The 6,000-nt window shown below is 36.2% G+C and overlaps 1 long non-coding RNA gene across 2 annotated transcripts in view; it reads right to left on the bottom strand.

The window, feature by feature from the left end:
* Positions 1-369: 369 nt before the first annotated feature.
* The window catches only part of LOC120369668, a 54,847-nt gene continuing 49,216 nt past the window's right edge, over positions 370-6,000 (bottom strand). For both annotated transcript variants that reach the window (XR_005583313.1, XR_005583312.1), the window contains exons 2-3: positions 5,152-5,234; positions 370-492 (exon numbers count right to left, since the gene is read on the bottom strand). This is a non-coding gene — a long non-coding RNA (uncharacterized LOC120369668). The remainder of the gene's footprint in view (positions 493-5,151; positions 5,235-6,000) is intronic.

The following is a 6,000-nucleotide window of genomic DNA, read 5'->3' as shown; positions in this document are numbered from 1 at the left end:
TTACAGAATTCTGCTCATTCAATCATATTTTCAAGTATAGATGGTGAAGTTTAATCAACTAAACTGCTTTTCACCTCTTCTAATAAGGAGGAGGCTGCAACTGAACATCAGAGAGCAAAGTTCTGTCTCTTCTTTCTGTCATCTTTATAAAAATCAAACTACTGGTTGTCATCCTATCCCACCCTCCATACCCCAAGGATAGCATTGAGCAGTTAAAATAACCTATTAACACTGTCTTTCTGATAAAGTGATTTTTTTCCAAAGGAGTGAACATGTTAACAACTTTATATGGAACTGAGAAAAACCTTGGAATAAAAAAAATAAATCAGACCTATTTTGTATTTAAAAATACCGTAGTCACTGTAAAATGTGAGGTTCCGGAGCTATTTTTTCTGGTTTGTTCAGCTTTCTTGTGTCATTAATTCTAGGTGGTGTTTTGAATGTCGCTTCCTCAGAGGAACAATATTATATATTCACTTGTATGATCTTCACCTTGTATGAAGAGAATGAATAAAAATGAAGTTTTTAGCTGTGAACTATTCCAGACTAGCTATTTTAATTTATAAAACTGTTTATTTTACTTTGTCAGTTGAAAGGTTAACTTAACTCGGAGTTGTTTGCTGTTCTACTGTGATGCGTATGGGAAGACTTAGGTCACACTAAGCCTCTTAAAACGTAAAGGAAGTCATAGTATGGCCCAGATATTACTATTCTATGTTAGAACATGTCTTGAAATCTCTTAGTCTCAAATGGAGCTTTTGGTGCAGTTATATCATACTCCTGGCAATAATGCCCATTACATGTACAGGTCAGATGGCTTCTTGATTTGTTTATAATTCTGTTTCAAAATAGATAAACATTCTAGGCGATATATTTTGAGGGGATTATTGCACTTCTTAGGCATTGTATCTTCATTAGATGCCTGTTTTCTCATTGATGATTTATGTTAACCTATTCAGCTCACTCAGTTGATTAAAGAAAAGTTTAAAAAAAAGACCCATGGGTCAGTAGTCATGTTCTCCACCATGACTTGCCCTTCCCTGTGCAGCAGAATGATTCTGAGGTGAGGCTGAGGGCAAGATTTAGGCCATGCAATTACTACTTTTTTATTGCTACTAAAAAATGTCAAGCGTCATCTTTAACACACATACACACCCTACCTCTTTCAGTAGTAAATTGGGGGTAGAATTTGGTTCAGACTATGCATTACAGATTTATCAAATACAACCTCAACATCATTAGTTGATCTTTAAGCAATCAGGTTAGGATAAACAATTTTGCAACTATGGTAGTTTATAAACTAGCTACAGTTAAATAGAGTAACACTGAAGGTGCTTGGTTGCATACAAATTATTGTAGTGCCCTTTGACATCTTACATCCAGAGCTATAGATAGTAAACTGTGGCATGTTTGTTATATATTAATTTGTCATTGTTCAAAATGTATTATTGAAGGATGCTATATTGGAACTAAATGTGATTTATCCTTTTAAATACACAGGAAGTCCGACATTAACTATCTGTAGAGTATTTTAAAAGCAAGTTTTTTCATATCTCCATTTAGAAACTAACTGTACTTGCCTTAATTTATGCAAGTGTAGCCTATAGCTAACAGCTTTGTATATTTGTTTCCCTATGGTATTAGCGTTCAAAAAATAGGACACTCTTTCAAGGGCACCTTATAAACACAGGACTATCATTTATATAGCAAATTAAAGCTCATATAAAATGTGCACACTGAGGTATAGATTAACATATTTAATTTCAATATTACCTGGAAACCTATTTTTTCCCATGCACTGCTCTAATTAGTCATATAAAATCAAGCCTGTGTACTGTAAGCAATTATTTTAGTGGAAGTAGAAGGATCTGAATTAAACATACTGTAAGAGATAATATCTTATGGAAATTAATACACCCATTTGTATCAAGGAAAAATTAGTTCTAGTTAAATGTTATAAGATTGTTTAGAATTGAAAAACTGTGACTCAAATAAAAGTTGTACTTTTATAGTTACTAACATGACATAATATGGAATTTTTTAAGATCCTAACTTATGTGCCTGTGCCCTTAATTTGGTATCTACAAGTTACAGATCAGAAACTGATGCTAGGAGTTACTGAGGATGTGGAATTTCTTCTATTATGAATATTCACTCCCCCTACAGTCAAATGTGCAAATTGTTAGCAACAGCAAATTATAGAAAATGATTTTCCTTCACTTATTTAAATATATGCCATGCTGAGTTATTTATATTTCTTCATGTAAATATACATTTAAAAATAATTAAAGATTCAAGATGGACTTCGCAGGATACTTTTAGGTTTTGATGAACAGAAAAGAGTAAATCTGCCTTTTTCATTTTGCCCAGGAAAGGATCTCAAACTTGAATAGGAAAATAATTTGTAAAGCGTGGCAAGGGAATTAAATGGCTGTCCATATGGTACTGAGCTGTCATCATCTCCTAGTGCAGCCTCCTAGTTTTGCTGAGAGAAGAGCAACATGGGACACTTTCTAATAAGAAAATTTGCCCCATCAAATTGCTGTAATTCAGACCTTAGGTTAGATTTCAATTGCAGTGTCAGCAATGAGAGATCAATGCCATAGCTATGCTCCCTTCACAAGCAGAGGAGGATATCTGGATATCTGGAACTCACTGGTTTCAGTGGATCAGACAGAGTCCAGGAGCATCTGCGCAAAGGCCTTGTGCCTGCACAGTGAGCTCTATGCCTGCCTGCAGTTTTCTCTTCTTTCTTGGCAGAGCAGTTCCAAACTTCCAGGGCTGTTCCACTGCCAGCTGTCCCTGGGACTATGAGGAGGAGTCCTACTGCCTGGAGAGGCTCACAAAAAAGGCCATATAGGTAATAATGCCATTTCAGCAGAATTTCTACTTGGTGCTGCAAGAATTATGAAGATCCCCTCACTCTGGCCCTAGTCTACCTTGCTCCTGCCTCAGCCAGCCATATCTTTTCCTACCACTCTCTGCATGCATAGCTCTGGACTTGTGGCGGTTGCTCCAAAGAGTAAGGGATAGGGTGAGTAAATGCCACCAGATAGGCACACAGTTTTCATCTCTGTAATTTTATGTATACAACTTAGAGAAAACAAGGGTTTGCACACATAAACTGTTGAATACATGTGCACACACTGGGCAGATAGACATTATGTCTAGCAGGTACAGCCTAAAATCTTGTGCACCAGAATTTAGGTGCACTATTATGAGCTCACATATTTTAAAGACCATCTTTGAGACTTTGACCCTGCACTAAAAAGGGTAATGCGTCAAACTACATAAAAATTACCACTACCATGGAGTACCAACACAGATCAATAGTCAGACTAATCCAGTATTCCATCAGTAGCTCCGGCTAACAACTGATATCCTACCAGAAGTTCTAATGTTGCTCAGCTGCCCTATAAAATAACTAATCGGGCAATACTGTGACACGTAATTGTGTCCCAGCTAATGTGCTGCAGATTCATTATAAATGACTTTTAAGGTAGCGAGTTCCACAGGCCAACAGCATGTTGCCTAAAAATATTTTCCTTTTATCCATTTTTAAAATTGCAGACTTGATTTCAAGTCATTTACTTGTGTTAAAGATAAAATGGAGCAACTTTTACTGTATGCTCCATTCATAACCAAATGAACCAGTATAGCATTATTTTTTCTCTTTTCATAGCTTTTCTGATGCTGCTTTCCAAACTAAATAGCTGTAATATTTCAAATCTCTCCTCAGATGGAAGGCCTCCATTCTTTTAATCCTTTATCATCATTTACCCCTCTCTGAATTTTTGTTAAGATGCTGTTGGAATTCATACTTTCCTCAGCTGAGACTAAATTTCATGTGGCAACTAGGGAAGGTTTCCAACTCACAGGTAAAAGATATCGAGGCAGAGTTAAGGTTATTTGGGGCCTTAATTGAAATTACTTGACCATATAATGTTTAGATTTTTTAAAGCTATAATATTCTCTTCTTGTATTGCTTTAAAGGGCAATATATACAAGCTGTAATAAAAAATAGATTTCAGTTTGTTCCTCTAGTAGTCTGAGAAGCCTTCTCAGTTGGATTCACACTCAAAGTCTAAAGAGCTTTTTGGGAGTTTTCTTGCCAGCACATCAGTAAAAAAAAATTTTTTTTGCACGGGGTCGGGGGGAGAAGGAGGTAGGAATCAAAATATGACAGCTAAACCTTGGGCTCACCATAAAGTGCAGTCAGAGTGGCAGAAAAATGGCAGACAAATTAAAGAGCAAGCTTTGTTTTAGCAATTTTTTTTGTGACAGCATTTTTTAAAATTTGTGGCACAATTACTTTAAAATGACAGTATGCAGCTGAGCAAAGTAGTGTACTGAGTACATAAAGTAACTGCCCTGTGGATATTTAAATAGGGACTTTTACCTACATCATTGAAATATTAATTCATTTAATCTTTCACAGATTTAAGACTTTGCTAATTATCCATGAAATTTGTGTTTATAAAAATAATAATTTTATCGTCTCAGACATGCTTGCTTCACCTCTTACTTGATGCTACAGTCAAGTCAGAATGCTGAATTTGAGAGGTTATGATGTTAGAACAGTCGACTAGAAGTTGAGATACATAGGATTTTAATCCTGGCTATGCAACCTTGGACAAGTTGCTTAACCTTTTTGCCTAATTTTCTCCTTCTGTCAAACCCCTACTTTTCAGCAGTATTGTGAGGGTTAGTTATGTCCATGAAGTGCTATGAAAGCATAAAAGACTAGATCACAGTTTCTTCCATAGCCACAGATCGTGATTCAGATGTGAGCATGAGTTGTGACTGTACTTCAAGATCAAACATCAGGAAAAAATGGCCTGACAAGAAAGCATTTTGTACAAACACAAATTTCTTCACCTAACAGAAAATGGGTTATAGAAAAGTTCAGTTAGTAAGGAGATGTAGAATCAAGCCTGTAAGGAAATGACTTACATCTCCAGTATGTTTTTGCTATTTCAGTACTTTTGGAGGTGGGGGCAGATTTTTTTGTTTTTGTTTTCCTTCTTCTAATGCATTTGCTCATATTTAGCAAGTTAGCATTTGTTTTGAAATTTTGGAAGGCAGTCAGTCTTGCTATAGGAGTTGTACATATTTTATAATAAGCTCAAGCAATAATAATGGAATTCTTACCCAAAGGTTTTCCAGCCATTTCCTCTAGTGCTGTCTTGCTCTTCTCAGCCAGACTCTGACAGCAAATAACAGTCAAGATGTTTCTGTTGATGAGATGCTGGAGTGAGAATATTCCAAACAGGACAATATGGTTTACAGCCTCCCATATCCTCCTTGGAGGACAAAGTAGAAACACTTTCCTCTAAATTTAATCTGAGAGAAGAAACCTTTCTGCTTCCTCCTATCCCCAAGGGAAGGTTGAGAACACAGTACTATGATTAGCCAAAATGGAGTAAAATTTCTTCTGGGACTCTATTGTGCAATGCAACCTCTAGAACAGGGGTAGGCAACCTATGGCACACGTGCCAAAGGTGGCACACGAGCTGATTTTCAGTGGCACTCACACTGCCCTGGTCCTGGCCACCAGTCCAGGGGGGCTCTGCATTTTAATTTAATTTTAAATGAAGCTTCTTAAACATTTTAAAAACCTTATTTACTTTATATACAACAATAGTTTAGTTATATATATTATAGACGTCTAGAAAGAGACCTTCTAAAAACGTTAAAATGTATGACTGGCACGCGAAACCTTAAATTAGAGTGAATAAATGATGACTCGGCACACCACTTCTGAAAGGTTGCCGACCCCTGCTCTAGAAAAATAATGGACAATAATGTGTCAAAGGGACACTTCTAGAGTGTCTTATCAAGTTATAGCTCATGTTTTTGAGAATGGGTGGTATTTCCTGTTATACTGAAATTCTATTAGTTTTTGCTTAAATGTTTAACATTGAATTCCTTTTGCAGTTGTTATACACTTAACTTGTGTGAGACGAGGTGGATGAGATAATATCTTTTATTGGACCAATT

The sequence above is a fragment of the Mauremys reevesii genome, linkage group 8 (assembly GCF_016161935.1).
Source record: "Mauremys reevesii isolate NIE-2019 linkage group 8, ASM1616193v1, whole genome shotgun sequence".
Classification (NCBI taxonomy): Eukaryota; Metazoa; Chordata; order Testudines; family Geoemydidae; genus Mauremys; species Mauremys reevesii.
This window is presented reverse-complemented; position numbering and strand designations above follow the sequence as displayed.